This window comes from Bos taurus, chromosome 22 (genome assembly GCF_002263795.3).
Source record: "Bos taurus isolate L1 Dominette 01449 registration number 42190680 breed Hereford chromosome 22, ARS-UCD2.0, whole genome shotgun sequence".
In the NCBI taxonomy this organism is placed as follows: domain Eukaryota; kingdom Metazoa; phylum Chordata; class Mammalia; order Artiodactyla; family Bovidae; genus Bos; species Bos taurus.
In genome coordinates, this window is record NC_037349.1 from 18,121,963 (window position 1) to 18,139,585 (window position 17,623).

General features: G+C 43.6%; 1 long non-coding RNA gene across 1 annotated transcript in view; it reads left to right on the forward strand.

Moving 5' to 3' along the window:
- The window catches only part of LOC112443504 (uncharacterized), a 730,208-nt gene that overhangs the window by 169,412 nt on the left and 543,173 nt on the right, over nucleotides 1-17,623 (forward strand). The window contains exon 5 of the long non-coding RNA XR_009492349.1: nucleotides 3,608-3,698. This is a non-coding gene — a long non-coding RNA (uncharacterized lncRNA). The remainder of the gene's footprint in view (nucleotides 1-3,607; nucleotides 3,699-17,623) is intronic.

Here is a 17,623-nt window from a genome sequence, read left to right on the forward strand (position 1 = left end):
GAAATGCTGGCGTCAGGCCCAGTCATCCACGTTTCATCAGGCCTTACCAGTGAATCATACACTGTTAAAGTTTGAGCACCACCAGAGAGAGGGAGGGGCTCCCGAAGAGGCAAAGAAGACGGATGTTATGAGAATTTAGATTTTTCTTTCACTAAAATCCCACAATGCTCTTACAGTTTGTCTTACACACATACTCTGTCTCCCTGATCATGTACTTCTTTTTTTTAAATTTTTTTAAAAATTGTGGAACTATAGATGATTTACTATGTTAATTTCTGCTATACAGAAAAGAGACTCAGTTATGTGTGTGTGTGTGTGTACACATACACATTATTTTTCATATTCTTTTCCATTATGGTTTGTCACAGAATGTTGACTATAGTTCTCTGCTCTACAGAAGGACCTTGTTTTTTTTTTAATTTTATTTTTCTTAATTTAAATTTATTTATTTTAATTAGAGGCTAATTACTTACAAAATTGTATTGGTTTTGCCATACATCAACACAAATCCGCCACGGGTGTACACGTGTTCCTCATCCTGAACCCCTCTCCCACCTCCCTCCCCGTACCATCCCTCTGGGTCATCCCAGTGCACCAGCCCCGAGCATACTGTATCCTGCATCGAACCTGGACTGGCAATTCGTTTCACGTTGGACCTTGGTTTTTATCCATCCTATGTGTATTAGTGTTCCTCTGCGGATCCCAAACCCCAGTCCATCTCTCCCTAACCCCCCTCACCTGTGACAGACTGTGTGCCCTTTGGAGGTCGGTCAGGGCTGCTCTTCAGCTGTGTGTCCTCTGAGCACAGCACGGTAGGGGTGCTGGCATCTTCCCCCTGCCCCTCCCTCTACTCCCCATCCTCCTCTGCTGTCCGTCCCCCAAGGCTGACCTCTGCATCACATCAGTGGGTTCTTCTATCCCCTGGATCCCAGATAACTTTGGCCAGTGGACAGTTCTGGTCCCCTTCCCCCCTCAAAAATGGAGGAAGAACAAAGACTGAGGTCAAGATCTTTATTCCTCCACTCCTCCCTGTGAGTATCTCTCAGGCCAGGTCTGTACCCCCACCCCAGGCCACTGCCCCCGTAAAGGCAGAGCACTGTTGGACTCCCTCCTCCCAGGTCTGCGAGCTGTTCGCTCCCTTGGTCCCTCTGGCCTTGGGGCACATGGCTCCACTGCTGCTAACCCAGGTGCCCGCCATCACCTACTGTGTGTGATTACCCTGTGCTTACACCTTCCTAATCTGCCTCTCTGTAAGTAAACCCTCCAGGAGTATTGACTGCAAGTGCATCATCTACTTCTAGCTGAGACTCAACTGAGAGAACCAACACCTAATAACTATTTTTAATGCAAGTGGAACTTTTTAAAAACTATTTTTGTTGAAAACAGAGTATACACATACTTTCTAGTGTATTTTTAAATTTTTATTTATTTTTTTCCACATTCTATCAAGTAAAATTCTTTTGAGATGTATAGCTACCCATTTAGCCTTGATGAGAAAAATAAGTCCTAAAATATTTATAAGGAATCAAGACAAGTATTCTATTATTCACATTCTTTGTTTAAACCATGGCAGAGAGGGTGAGGTGGGATCTTCTCTAACTGCCATAGTGACAGTTCTCTAACTATTCATAGTGACAACCTGGGCCCTTGACCTGTGCAAAATCTCCAGAGATATATGTATTTGTCAAGATGGGCAGTGCTTTAATGTATTTTTAAAGTTTTTTTTTTTTCAAAATTGTAATAACATAAATTCAAGGCACTTGGAGTTATATTGTAAGCCAAATAAATTAGTTTTAGTCTTGACGGGCATAAATCAAACTTCGGTATTTAGGGAGAGAAATGTTCCCCATGGTCATTGATGGGCCCTCACATTGTAGTTTATAAATCAGAGGAACAATTTGAGAATAAAACACTTGTTATGAAATCGAATGTCAAGAGTTCCTTCTTAAATTTGCTGTAACAATTAATTTCTCAGGTGAGAAAAAGACTCTTTTTCAATGTTTTATTAACTCTGTCATTCAGCACTCCATTCAGGACTCCATTTATAGGAGCAACTCTTCATAGTAAGTACACATTAGGATGACTTTTCACCTCCATTGAAATGAAAAGTTTGAGAGGAGAGATCAGTTTCTGTCCGCGGGCTTACGTAGCAATGGAAACTGTATCCTTGCCAGTTGGTGGAGACGAAAGGAGAAGGGAAAAAGATGGTGACTGGTTAACCCAGTCCAGGCTGGCTGGTGTGGAGGTGGAGACGTGGTCCAGCTAATAGTGGGGGCAGAAGGTCATGGGATGCCCTAAGGAAGAAAATGTGTAAACTGGTGTGCAAGCTGCTGGTATCAGGGTCATGAAAAATGAAAAAGAGAAGGAGATTAGAGATGGGGAGCTCAGGTGGATAGAACAAAGAGAGCAAGAGGGAGGCCCAGATAAAAGCAGAGCCTCCCTGGTAGAATGGCCTCGGGGCTTCCTCGGGGCTGGACCTCTTCCCGACTCTAGCCTGGACTACGCCACGGTGAGCTCCTCCCTCGTGAGCTGGCTCAGATGGACTTCTGTGCTTTGTAACTGTGTGACGCTGATTTGAGTCACTGTGGACAGTGTTAGAGATTTCAGGCACTCTAGACATCATCTAGCGTTTGCTTTCCACTTGAGAAAACTTAGTCTAAGAAAAATGAAAATGTTCCCCGCTCCAGCTGCCAGACCAGGTTGGAGGGAAGATGTAGATAGAACTGTTCACTCTTCTTCAGGAGGGGCGCACAGGGGTGCAGTGTGCTTTTTGTTCAGGATGATGATCCCACTTGGGGTGCATCTGCTTTTCAAGAGAGTCCTGCATGTGAATGGAGTAGATAGCTGTCTACATGGTATTTGAGGAGCACTGGGAAGCTTTTATTTCTTCCCTGCTGTCCTCCCCCCAGCCCCACTTTGGGTGCCAACACCTGGATGCTCAGATTCAATGCAAACGTTAAATGAGTTTGTGCATGCGTGTGTGTATGTGTTAAATCCTCACCACAGTGCTTGGTGCATAGTAAGAGCTAAAAGGATCATACCTACACAAATGGATCAAGCCAGTGTTCTCAGTCATTTACTCCTGGCTCCAGAGCTCATGCGAGTAGATGATGCTCTTAATGACTCCCGTTAGCTAGGCTTGTTAGATTTAGTTTAGAACCACACCTGGAAGATGTAATCAGTAGTACAGTGTTGATACCATCTGTCCTGATACAAAAGAAAGATATCACACACTAGTTTAGCACTTCTCTGAACCTGGCTACCTATAGAATCTCCTTTAACAAACCTAAACATTGCAATATTGATATCACCATTTTACAAATGGAAAACCAATGGCTTATATATTCTGTGCAAGAAGCATTTTGAGAACCAGTAGGACTTGAGGGAGGGAAAGAGAGTGGACCAAGTTGGGGTGAACTTTCAGTGTTTCATCCAGGACCAGCTCTCCTTGCCTGGAAACCTTCAAATAAAGGGCACTCTCTCCCCTAGCTCTGAGTGTCATTCTTCTCTGTCCAGGCTAAATGTCACCAATGTGATTAGCACCTGGATCAGGGAAATCACCTCCTTGGGGTGCATCCACCTTTCTCATTCATCTCTGTCTCTGCAGGTGATGAGAGTGGCAGCTGGAGGTGGGAGAATGTTCCTTGCATAATGAAAGTGACTCTTATGGATCCAGCAGAGACTCCAGGTCAACAGAGGTAGGAAAGAGGTGGATGGGTGACTTCCTATGGTGCAGTATATTGAATTTATTTGGAAAGTTTTTGCTAGAATTTGAGAAGTGCGAAGCTGCGTTCCTTTTAGGAGGATGCACTGGTATCTGGGACTCTCCTGCTGCTGACAAACCAGGCGGTGCTGACCTGGGAGGCAGGCAGCTGCTGGCTGTTAGCTGGGAGTTGATCCGGCCTGACAGCCACCACTCTTGGAAGGGGCTGTCTTTTCATGAAATGGCCCTTTAAGAAACTATGAGGACTGAATGCCTAAATTTTCTAAGTTTTTTGGCAGTTCTGAAACTGAGACATGTTTTTAAAGCTTAAGATATTTATTTCGATCAAAGTATTTTTAGTCACTTGAGAAGTTCACTTCAGAGAAATCCATTCCTAGTTTGAATTTGTATGCATAGCCCACTTTAGACTTTAAGAACTTAATTCTGAAATAAAATTCTTGGTTGCCATCTCATGTGTCAAGGGCCCGGTTTCTATACTATACTCATTTTTTAAAAAACAAAGTTTTACCTAAAATAGAATCTATATTATGTTTTATTTCATAATACACATTAAGTATGGCTTTGGAATTTATACATAGTATATCTACCCAGAATCATAACATCAGTGTGGATATTAGAGGCTTATGGTTGTATCTTTGGAACTGTTAAGACAGTAAAGTAAAATTGCTGCATTTTAAGTAATAGGTTATTTTTAAGGGGAAAAGTTTTTTTTTTTCTGAGACATTTTTCCCCTAGAAAAACTTATTTGCAAAATTACAACTAACTTTCCTGATAGAGTTAATTCCCTCATGTTTTTATTGCAGTGGTTCCACATAAAGCAGTTCACTGCTCTGTGTATTACATTTTTGACAAATATAAATACCTACTTGGGCATTTTTGGACTGCTTTCATTATAGTATCAGAACTTGTCTGATATTACAGATATCATTTTACCCAAGCAGTTTGACCCTTCTATCCTGGTTGCTAATCATTAATTTTGATTTCATGATATCAAGCAAAAGAATGAAATAACATCTCTGTGATATTTTAGTAGGTTGGTTTAATTCTAAGTTTCTTTGTCTTGGCAACATGACCTATTTTTCAGCCTGCTGTTATCTGAAAAATAGCCTTCGATATCCTTTGGAACTTGTCTAGTTTGTTTGCCCTCTAATATTGTTATCATTGTTAGAACTATATGTAATTTTTTTTTTTTTTTTGCGGGGGGTTTGGGGAAGTCTCGGTGTACTTGGCAAATCAGAATAACAATTGTTAGTTAATCATTATTGTGTGCTCAGCAGATAACAGCTCTTTAAAACGAGCATAGGTTCTTTCTCCACTGGCAATAATTTAGGGACTCGGTTTTATCCATCATTCCATGGCAGCATCTGAGGCTGAAGCTTGACTTGAACCTCGGATAAAAGATGAGAAGAAGGGAAATGCACGTGGGGAGACGTGTGCAGACTCAGTCAAACCTGACACTTTGTCCTCACCTGTGTCCTGGGTGGTTCCTGTCCCCCTGCCCCACCCCGACCCTGGTTGGCTGTGGGCCTGGTGAACTGAAAGGTTGGAGAGATATACCAATGTGTGGTACAGACATTTGCTCTATTTTGTAGCCACACAAACTTTTCTACAAAGTCTTTGGAGAATATTTACAATATGAACATGTCCTATCCAAGAGGGAAGTCAAATGCCAACTTCCCTAGACTTCCTTGCTGCTCAGTAGAGTCCTATGACAGCCTCAGTAAATAAGATGCAAACACAGGTGGGATTTTGATGTAAAGGAAGCAAGCTGGGCACACAGTCCATTTCCTGGGGATTATTGTGGTGGAGGGGCGTCCCTGGTCAGCTGGTAAAGAATCTGCCTGAAATGCAGGAGACCCTAGTTCAACTCCTGGATTGGGAAGATCCCCTGGAGAAGGGATAGGCTACCCACTGCAGTATTCATGGGCTTCCCTGCTCAGACAGTAAAGAATCTGCCTGCAACATGGGAGACCTTGGTTTGATCCCTGGGTTGGGAAGATACTCTGGAGGAGGCCATGGCAACCCACTCCGGTATTCTTGCCTGGAGAATCCCATGGACAGAGGAGCCTGGTGAGCTACAGTCCATGGGGTTGCAAAGAGTTGTACATGACTGAGCGATTAAGCACAGCACAGCACTCAGTGTGGGAGGATTCCTGGTGTTCAGATCCAACCAGTGGACAAGATGCCGTGAGTGTATGTCCAGAGGCAGTGGGTCCACACTGGGGCAGTTCTGAAGTGATGTGTAGAACTACTTGCCTCATAGCTGCCCTCTTGAATATCATTTTATAAACTTATTTTAAAATTTAGATTGTGCAGTATGATTTTATTTTTAAGGTGTACAGTCTGATGTTTTGACATACATTTATGTGAAATGATTACCCGCATCAAGTTGATTAACACACCAGTCACATCACAGTTACCTATTTGTGAAGAGAACACTTAAGATCTTCTCTCTTAGCAGATATAGTCACCATGATGTACATTAGATCCCTGGAACTTTTTTATCTTAAACTTGAAAGTTTGTACCCTTTGACCAACCTCTTCCCTTTCCCTGACTGTTGAGCTCCTGACAACTACTATTCTCCTCTCTGGTTGTATGAGTTTGACTTCTTTAGATTCAGATTGTAAACCATTTGCCTTTCTCTGTTTGGCTTTATTTCACTTTGCATAGAGTCCTCCAGGTTCATCTGTGATATGACAAACTGCAGGATTTCCTTCTTTTTTATGGCTCTCTTATGGGAAAACACATAAAGAAATTGGTGTGAGAAGAATCTAAGCAGTCTTCCGTAGAGTTTTACCCAACGATGAACTTGGACTTATGTCTAGTTAGTTATAGCAATTACAGCACAGTCTTCTCACATGGGACAGGGAAAGTCTTCTACCCCCAGAGAGGTAGTGAGAAGCCCGCCACTGGCTCTGAGTCTGGGCTGTGTGGGGTTGTTCATTGATTAGGCTCTGCCTTTGCTTTGGCGTGCTTTCTTGCTGGTGGCCATCTCCTTCTAGAATCAGGCTGATCATAGGAAGGCAATTTGAGGGCTGTGTCTCCTGATGGTTTAGTTTGCTGAAATATGTGGCTTTCTGCCCCTTAACTGATACCATCGATATTTCTGAAGTTGTGTTTTCTGGTTCTGCCTTTGGGTCTTGCTCCAGCTCTGCTATTTTGAGTCCTCTGCTTGAGGAGCACATCTGCTCTGGGTTGTCAGGAAAATCGTGGAGTAGCAGTGATCACACTCTGTGCCCCAGTGTGCCATTGTACTGGCCCCTACACCTCCTGTTCTTCATGGTAGGCTATGGTAACCTGAGCTGCCCTTGGATTCTCTTCCTAAGCCACTTTTTAAAAGTTGTCTGCATTACATAGAGTCTGAGCTTCTTGAAGGCAGGAACTCCTTCAAGCCAAAGAAGTGGCTGCTTCTTTGTCCTCAATCTCAGAAATAGCACTGGACACATTTCCATCACTGAATAAGGCATCAGAGCCCTGGTGCTCGAGAGACTTCAGTCTTGGCTGCATGGACCCAGAGATATTTACACTGACTATCTTTCTGTTCTTACTTACTGCCTAGGTCTGATTTACCCTCTAGGTCTTGCTGACCAAACCTATCCATTTGGTCTCCAAGTGAGACCTGGTCTTGTCTTCCAGTGTCCTATCTGTGACCTTTTATAAATCCCCTCATGATCCCTTTTCCTAAGACTTATTAGGATGTTTAGGTTCCTCCTTTGACTTCTTAGGGCATGCACTTGTTTCAGCTCCTAAGGAACACAATTCCTTTTTCTGTGACTTTTAACCTTTCTTTCTTAAACAAAACAAAACAAAAACAGTTTGATCCCATTTCTTCCACAGTTGCTGGGAAGTGGACAAAATTGTTCTTGTTAGTTGACTAAAGCAGCATTGTGCATTTTAAACTGCTGTGGCCCTGGAAAATAGAATACATAAACCAAAGGCCTTGGAATCCTTTCAGTTGTGTCTGTCCCTACTGAGTGGGTTACATCTGTATAAAACACAAGTAATTGAGTGAATAGTAAAATGCATAGTGTTATATGATTTGATTCCATAACTACAAGTATCTAAATGTTCAGGAATACATCCAGACCATAAAGCAAAGAGGAACTAAAGAGCCTCTTGATGAAGGTGAAAGAAGAGAGTGAAAAGGCTGGCTTAAAACCCAACATTAAAAAAAGTGACTGCAGCCATGAAATTAAAAGACACTTGCTCCTTGGAAGAAAAGCTAAGATAAACCTAGACAGCATATTAAAAAGCAGAGACATTACTTTGCCAGCAAATGTCCGTATAGTCAAAGCTATGTTTTTTCCAGTAGTCCTGTATGGATGTAAGAGTTGAACCATTAAGAAGGTTGAGCGCCAAAGAATTGATGCTTTTGAACTGTGGTGTTGGAGAAGACTCTTGAGAGTCCCTTGGACAGCAAGGAGGTCAAACCAGTCTATCCCAATCAGCCATGAATATTCATTGGATGCACTGATGCTGAAGGTTATGAAGCTGGACAATAGATGGCTGAGGAAGTAAAAGGTCAGTTTTGTTGAACAGCAGACCATGGGTAGGTACCTGATCAGCCATGACCAGTTTAAGGATTTTGGATTTAATCTAAGAGCAATCAAGAGTAACTAAAGGATTTCACACAGAGGAGCAATATTATTAGATTTGTGTTTTAATAGATCACTCAGGTTGTAATATGGAGAATGGATTGAAAAGGGGTAAAGATGGAAAATGGCTTTTGCAGTGTTCCAGGAAAAAGAAAATGTTGGCTTGGACTTTAGTGGTTGTAGTAGATGTGGAAAGCTTTGGGTGGGTCCTAGAGATGCTTAGGAAGTAGAACCAATGGTTCTTGACATTAATTGGGATGTTGTGGACAAAAAAGGAGAAAGATTGTCCTTGAAGCTTCTGGTTTGTAACAGTTGGTGGGGCTATTCCTAGAGACAGAGGACTTTGGAGAAAAATGATTTGAGAATCAGATCAAGAGTTTAATTTTAGATGTGTTGATTTTGAGGTACTTGTGGTATATGGGGAAATGTCAAGTAGACAACTGAGCATGTTGTTTTTCAGCTCAGAGGAAAGGCATGAGCTGGATATATAAATTTGTAAGTTACTGGCATAATGATGGTCATATGGGAGCCAGGAGACTGGGTACGAAGCCAGGAGAAGAGGTTGTAGAGATATCCTTAGGGATATCAAAATGTAAAGGAGGATTAGTGAACAGAGGAAACAAAGAAGGTAAGGGGAAAACCTTAAGAGTACAGAGTTGTGGAAGACAAGGATAGAACAGAGGTCGACTCTATTGAATGCAGGTGAGAAGATCAGGAAGCTGAGCAATGACACTTAATCTGTTTATTGAGTAACAGGAAATTCATTGATAAACTTGGCAAGTCAGCTGGCACAACAGAGATGGAAACCAGATCACAGTGGGTCCTTGAGGGACATGAAGATGGAAAAGGCTAATGAGAATAAGGATATAGCCTCCAAGCACTCACAGCTACTGTTTGTGCAGAAGCAAGCCTGACGTGTGTGGTTGTAGGAAGACACCTGCCTGAGCTGAAGGAATGTTCACAGATGGACATTGTCAAAGAGGAGACACAGTCTTTACCAGTGTAGTTAGGAGTTAAGTTGCACTAGTTCAGATGCCAAGAATTCATAATTTGGATAGTGGCTTTGCACAGAATTACCTATAATTTTGTTATGAAATAAGGATGAATGATATTTGTGTTTGTGTAAATAATATTAATTGGGATAGTTGCTGTACCGGGAAGGAAACAGTTTACATATGTCTTTTCATAAAACCATTGATTTGATGATGACCTATCTTTCCCATTTCTGTTGGATATGAAGTCCCATACAGGCAAGATCCTGCCTGTTCTCTCCCGTTGCATCTTTATCACTCAGAACAGCATCTGGTACAAGGAAGGTTCAAGTACTGTTTGTTGAATGAATGGGTGCTAGTTATTTCTCTCTGATCCTTGGAGTTTGTCCACACTCAGAAGAAGCACGGTGGTGCTAGTGGTAAAGAACCTGCTTGCCAGTGCAGGAGACATAAGAGACGCAAGTTCAACCCCTGGGTCAGGAAGATGCCCTGGAGTTGGGCATAGCACCCCACTCCAGTATTCTCGCCTAGAGAATCCCATGCACAGAGGAGCCTGGTGGGCTACAGTCCACAGGGTCATGAAAGTCAGACACAACTGAAGTGGGTTAGCACTCATGTACCTTGGCAACAATAGTCAGTGCATCTGACCCCTCTGACAATTGAATAATTCCGGGTCGACATGTTACCAATAAGCCCAAGTGAGGGAAGTTATGCTCTTCTGAAAAACTCGCCATTGAAGTGAGCTCCGCATGACTTCGACGGCACCAGATGGAATTCTGCTTTCCAGAAACCCTGAGTAAATAGCAAGTAAGTGGAGCACAGCACAAGGTAATTGTTTGCATTTGCTAGCAAACCTTACTATTACCCAGTGCATGAAGGGCGCGTGCTCAGAATGGGAGAGCACAGAGCTGAGCAGTGTGTGAAGAGCCCCAGGAATCTGGAAACATCTCCAACACTTTTTCCTCAATGGCAGCAAGGACATGAGAGATGTTGGGTTTGTCTGTAGCAAGTGCTCTCACTTTTTATTTAATGAGAATTGGCATTGTTTTTCCATTATGGTATTAAAAGTGTGCATGTTGCCTCCATGTACTGTGGAAATAACAAATCCCCCAAATAGTTGGTTTTTATCTGTAGCACCTTCCGTCTTAGAGTCTCCCAGGATCTCAAAAGCTGATAATGTTCTTTCCAAATGAGCTATTTTGTAATCACACTCCACATGATTGTTTAAAATGATTATTATTGTTTCACCTTAATATAAAAAGATTTATTTGCCAATAGAAAAACCGAGTTTCCCCAGGAATGCTTGTGTTAACTGCCTCTTGGCTCATCAAGGTCTGTGGGACTCTGGAGACAGTGAAATGCAAATGTTAGTTTAAGGTTCTGTACATTTTAAGAAAATGAGGAGCTAAATTTCCATATCCAAAGATGTGTTTTACCCTTCTGCTCCAGTTCTCAGAGTAGGGCGTTAACTTCAGCAAAAGGAAGGAAGGATGAAGTGGAGGGGGGCGTGGTGCTCATGGGAGAAGGGAATGGGGCAGGAGGATCAAGTGAGAGCTGGCTGTGCATCCCTTTCTCCCCACTCTCCCCACCCCCAGCCCAGGGTTTAGGATTAGGATCAGATTTCTAAAACTCTGAAGCCCAGGGTTTAGGATTAGGATCAGATTTCTAAAACTCTGAAGCTCTCTTGTCCAGCATTCCTGAATTTCCATCACATATCGGACCTGGGCTTCTGTTTCATTCATAATTACTGTAAGCAGACACCATCTTACTCTAGACATCATGTCACTGACTGATTTTCATCCCCTCCCCACCCCTCTACCCCCACCATTGACTCAGTCCCTGCCTCAAGTTCAGTTCAGTTCGGTTGCTCAGTGGTGTCCGACTCTTTTTGATCCCATGGGCTGCAGCACGCCAGGCTTCCCTGTCCATCACCAACTCCTGGAGCTTCCTCAAACTCATGTCCATCGAGTCGGTGATGCCATTCCTGCCTGATGCTCTTTAATACTTTCCTGACAATATCGAGGCTGCTTTTAGGTCAACAATTTTGTGATGTACTTGGAGGTTTTTATCTTATCATCCTTCTGCTAACTTTATGCCAAGATTTTACATTATGTAGGTCAAAGCTACACGTTTTTTTGACTAACCATACATGGTAATTTTCCTGTTCTGAAATCACCTCCACTTCATTGTAAGATGACTGTCTAAATCAAGGTTGGCAAACTTTTTCTGTTAAGGAGAGAGTAAATATTTCAGGCTTTGTGAGCCATACGGTCTGTGTTGCAACCGTTCATCTTTACCATGGGCATGTACATGCCACCGTGCTATATATAAGAATGGGTACGGCTGTGTGTCAATAAAGCTTTATTTATAAAAAGAAGTGGTGGGCTGAACTTGGCCTATGGGCTATAGTTTGCCAACCTTATTTCTAAATCATAATTCCCACAATTTCTCCATTTCATGATGTTGAGACAGGCCAATACTGGGGACTGATGTCTCTTCAGCTTTGTCATTCTCTGTCTTCCCACATAATTAGTGAAAGTGTTAGTTGCTCAGTCATGTTTGACTCTTTGCCACCCCATAGACTGTAGCCTACCAGGCTCCTCTGTCCATGGAATTCTCCAGGCAAGAATACTGGAATGGGTGCGTTCCCATCTCCAGGGTATCTTCCTGACCCAGGGATTGAACCTGGGTTTCCTGTACTGCAGGCAGATTCTTTACCATCTGAGCCACCAGGGAAGGCCATAGTCAGTAAGAAATCTTGAAATCTTTTTTAGGGTAATAACATCATCTCAGTGGCCTCACCATTGGCTCTTTCTGATCTTGCTTTCTGCTCTTCCTTCATCACTCTAATTCCTCTGGCCTCCTTGTTGTTTCCCTGAAATAACCAGACATGCTCCTGCCTCAGGACCTTGGCACCTGCTCTTCCCTCTGCCTGGAATGCTCTTCCTCTAAGTCATCACAAATATCATTCCATTCCCTTCAAGTCCCTACTCACATGTCACCTTCTCAGAAAGATATTTTTCCTTGGTCAGTGTTTGGTCAGAAGCATAGGAACAACTAGATATTTCATACAGAATTTAATAGAGGAGACTGGTTTTCAACTGGAGGAGCAGAAGGGATAGGAGGGCTTGTATAGAGATTAGGGGCTGCGGAGGGCGGGACAAGGAAAGGGGAAATGGTGTAACCCAGAGCCCATGCTCCCAGTGCCAGACCCACCACCACCATTGCCTTGCAGGAGGACCAGACTGGTCACTTCCACTGGTGCTTGGGCACTTGAAGAGACCTACACTTGATGTTATCAGAGTCACTAACTGCTGCATGGATACTGTTAATGAATCACTCTGTCTGATCAGGGACCCAAGAGCCCCCTACTTGACCCTGGTTGCTTGAAGCACCGTCGGAACCAGGAAGAATACTGCTATCTGTTTTCCACTGGTGTCTCCCATTGGCAGAACCTAACCAGTCCTAGCTGCAAGGGGATCTGGAAAATGTAGCAAGGTTCCAGCCCCTTGCTACAGAGAACTGACCCAGGAAGGATGAGAACAGGGCAGAGACATGTTGAGTCAATAATCAGTATGCCTGGTCCAGTCAGTATAAACTGACAACTCCCCACAGTCCATCCCTTTTCCCTACTTTATTTTTCTCCATAGCTTGTATTACTGCCTAACATATGATTTATATACTTTCTTGTTTATTATCTGTCTCCCTTCCTAGAAAATAAGCTCAGTGACAGCGGTGATTTTTTTTCATAACTGTACCCTCATTTTCTAGAACAGTGTGTGGAATCCAGGGAGCATTCAGTAAATATTTGTAGGATTAATGAATAAATGAATAAATGCCTTAACAATACCCAGGGTCTACTCCTGGAAACTACTGTGGTTTACAGAGTCAGATTTGACAACGTTAGAGAATCATAGAAAATAAAGGCTCGGGAGAAAGTCTCTCTCTTTGTTCTCTCACATTTACGTATATCATATTTAGAGTTTTTTTTTTTTTCCCCTCTGGAAAGCATGTGATTTGAAACACTGACCACTTTTGTTGGCAGGGTAAACCTGTTCAGAGAGAGAAACCTACATCTGAATCTACTTCTTCAGTTCTTTGGCAAATACTTCAATGTCTTTGGGGAGTTTTATGAGTTTTCTGGGGCTGCTGTAATACAGATTGGGTGGCTTACACAGTACAAATGAATTTTCTCCGAGTTCTGGAAGCTGGAAGTCCAGAATCAAGGCGTCTGCAGGGTTGGTTCTGGGAGCCTTTGGGGAAGGATCTGTCCTCATCCTCTCTGCTTAGCTTATCGATGGTCGTCTCCTCCCTGAGTCTCCTTGTGTTGTCTTCCCTCTGTGTGTAAATATGTACAGATTTTCTCTTCTGATAGAATCACCAGTCATATCAAGTGGGGATTCATCCTAATGACCTTGTTTTAATATAATTACCCTTGAAATGTACAGCTTGAACTCCAACATGCTTCCATTTTGAGATTCTGGAGGTTAGGACACCAACATAGAACACAGTTCAATTGAGAGCAAGAGTAGAGGCAGATCCTCCCCCAGTTGGGTTCAGTTCAGTCGCTCAGTCGTGTCCGACTTTTTGTGACCCTGTCGACTGCAGCACACCAGGCTTCCCTGTCCATCACCAACTCCCGGAGCTTGCTTCGTCATGTCCGTTGAGTTGGTTACCTGTATTTCAGCCTGGGTTTTTGAACCAATGCTTTCAGGTTCACGATGAAAAGCTTTGTTCACTTCTGATCTTCCGTGTTTCGCATTTCCAGTTTCCTCCTACATGCTGAGGGAATGTGGTGACATCACACTTCTTGTGTTTGTTTTCCTGAACCAGGAAACGTCCGTGCCTATCTTCAGAGGTGAACGTGGGACAGATTCTTTCTTTACAAGCACTGTCCAGAGCTGAGTGGGTGAGTATAGGTGCCCATCAAGAGGTTAGGTGTCAGCTATTCCAACCAAAATGTCAGGATTCCACTGGCAGGGAAAGGGGCTCTGTGAATGTCCTCAACGTTAGCCCTGTGATGAATGTTTCAAAAAGCCAGTATAGCAGATTGCATAACAAGGAACCCCTCAGACCGTGAAATTACACAGCACCTTTGGGCTGGTAATGTCGGTCCTTTGTTTATAGGTCGGTGTTCCGTTAGGGAGGACCCTGACTTGGTAGCTGATGGGTAAGCCAGCAACTGTGACGTAGAGGAAGTTTCCGCAGGAATACGTATCCTCTCTGACCTTGATGTAAGTTACATCTGTCACAGAACACACAGCCGAGCTCTCGTCTTGCTTGTCTGTGTGCAGACTTGTTCTATGAACTGCCCATCAGATATCTTTCCATTCTCTTCCTCGAATATTGAGTGACCTTGGAAATAGCCTAATCTATCTTGGCCGATTGAAGATAGAGAAAACAAGCAGGGGAAACAGACCTGCTGGTTCCTGCTATTGATCAGTGGCTTGAATGAAAGCTCATTATGAGCTGGAGAGATGTGTCAGACACAGGTGTCAAGGGTGGAAAAACTCAAAACAGACCCTGGCATCAGGAAGAAGTGATAACAACAACAGCAACAATAACAATGGCATGTACATCAGAAACCACTGTGCTTTCCTTGGGTTAGTTTTATTCTGGATATATGGCCATTTGTCCCCAATCATGGGGCTTCCTATATGGCTCAGCAGTAAAGAATCTGCCTGCTAATGCAGGAGAAATGGGTTTGATTCCTGGATCGGGAAAATCCCCTGAAATGGCAACCCACTCCAATATTCTTGCCTGGGAAATCCCACAGAGGAGCCTGGCGGGCTACAGTCCATGGGATTTCAAAAGAGTCAGACACAATGACTGAGCAACAACAATAAAACCCCAATTGTGGGAAGCTATGTAAGAGAGATAATTCCTAGAAATCAGTCATTTAGTTATTCCAGTCCCCTCACTGGATAAACTGAGGCCAAGAGGGATGAAATAACTGCCTACAATCCCACAGGGAGTTTGCAGCTCTGTAGGGATGCTCAAACCGTGTCTGAGTCAATCAAAATCCAGGTTCTTTCTCCCACTTTATTCAACTTCTCTCTCTTGCCCAGTGCTGTGTCTCAGGATCCCAGCGTTAGAATCTGCAGGGTGAAGACTCTGGCTCCAAGCCGATCAACACAGTTCTCAAAACAGCACAGAACTGAACAGACCCACCTGGATTCAAGTTGCTGACACCAGACATATAAATTGGACATTCCACTTTACCTGCTTGAAACTTACATCCTCAGTTTTTTTTTAAATGGACATATAAATGTTCATTCACCTTGCTTGTCTGGGAAGATGTGATATTAAAATCACACTTGTAGGCACCAGTTACAATACATATTCTCCTGGAGGAGTAATCTCTGAGTCTGTTCATATCTAATAATGCTGCAGCCAGAAATAGTTAATCAGATTGTCCCAGCACGCCCAGGGGGAGGCAGAGCCAGAGCCATGCATTGTGATTAGAAGGAGTGGTATATTTGTCAGGGTTCTCCAGAGAGACGGGACCAATCGTATGCAGGTACATATATAGAGAGATTTATTTTAAGGAATTGGCTCATGTTGGAGGCAGAATTCCTCCATCCTTGGGGAATCTCCATTTTCTTTCTTTCAGCCTTCAAATGATTGGAGGAGGCCCTCTTACATGATGTAGGATGAACTGCTTTCCATCAAGTTGCCTGATTTCAGTGTTAATTACATCTAAAGAATTACTTTTCAACAGCATCTTGACCAGTATCTGATACAAATCTGGGTGCCATGGCCCAGCCAAGGTGCCACATAGTATTAATGATCACAGGTAGAGATTTCTAAAGTCTAGAAATCTAGATGGGGATGGGGTGTGAGCCTCCTAAAAGGGAAGGAAGAAGTACAGGGGCCAGAGGAGACTCAGCTGCAGAATGTCAGGCTGTTCTGAAGCACTCATTTCACTGAGAACCAGACTTGCCTTATAGCCCTGGAACAAGTTGAATTCTTGAGTCTCATCTCTGATCACAGAGAAAGTACAAAGGAAAGGGGGAGAGGTGGCACCCCCTGTGGCCTCTGCTATTCTCCAGCACCTTAGTCCTTTGCGTGCTTGCTAAGTTGCTAGGGACTTCCCTGGTGGCTCAGACGGTAAAGCGTCTGCCTACAACGTGGGACCCCTGGGTTCAATCCCTGGGTTGGGAAGATCTCCTGGAGAAGGGAATGGCAACCCACTCCAGTATTCTTGCCTGCAAAATCCCACGGATGGTGGAACCTGGTAGGCTGCAGTCCATGGGGTTGCAAAGAGTCGGACACGACTGAACAACTTCACTTTCACTTTTGCTTTAAGTTGCTTCAGTCATGTTCGACTCTTTGGACTGTATGGACCGTGGCTGGCCAGATTCCTCTGTCTGTGGGATTCTCCAGGCAAGAATACTGGAGTGGGATACCGTATCCTCCTTCAGGGGATCTTGCCAACGCAGGAATCGAACGGACGTCTCTTGTGTCTTCTGCATTGGCAGGCAGATTCTTTACCATTAGTGCCACCTGGGAAGCACTCCAGTTCTTTACTGGCCCCAAATCCCTTTTTTCATAGTCTCCCCCACCAATGCCAACCTGCCAGAGGGCTGCACCGCCTTCAAAGGCCTTCTCTGTCTGAGGCAGGAAGGAGGCTTGATCTCAGTGTCATCCTATAAGTGTCATTTCTTTGAAAGATCACAGGTTCTATTAATTTCTGATTCTTTTCGTGTGTAGACGATTCCAAACAAGAGTTGCTTACATTATAGATTAGATGAGTAGATGGCTTAAAAGGGGAACCAGGTCTGGGCATTCTTGCCAAAGGGGAGAGAAAATCAGTATCTTCTTTAAGATTGCCACCACACATCAGCTCTCAGTGGTGACTCTGTGTGTTACACATTGCCCGCCCCCCATCATGGCTTTGCATGATCCTCTTCCCTCCCTCCTTTCTCCTACTTCTGCCTTCTTTCTCCCCTTGCTTCCTTCCTTTCTCCTCCACTCCTTCCTTCCATAAATGTTTGTTGGGTTCCTACTATGTGCCAGCCTACTGTGCAGTGTAACACTGTAACAACAGTGAGCAAAATAAGCATAGACCTCTCATCACGAGCTTCAGTTTCGGAGGAAGGGTGGCAGAGATAGATATGAAACACATGAAGTCACAAGTAAGTAGTCACAGGTCAGGGTAAGTGCTATGAAGGAAAGATACAGGGGCATGGGGGCCTTTGGCAAGGGGACTTGATCTAGTCCATGCTGTGAGGGAAGGAGAAACTGGCCTTAGAACTGAGAGCAGAAGGAAGAGAAGAGTTTATTAGGTAAAAAGAAGGGATAGAACATT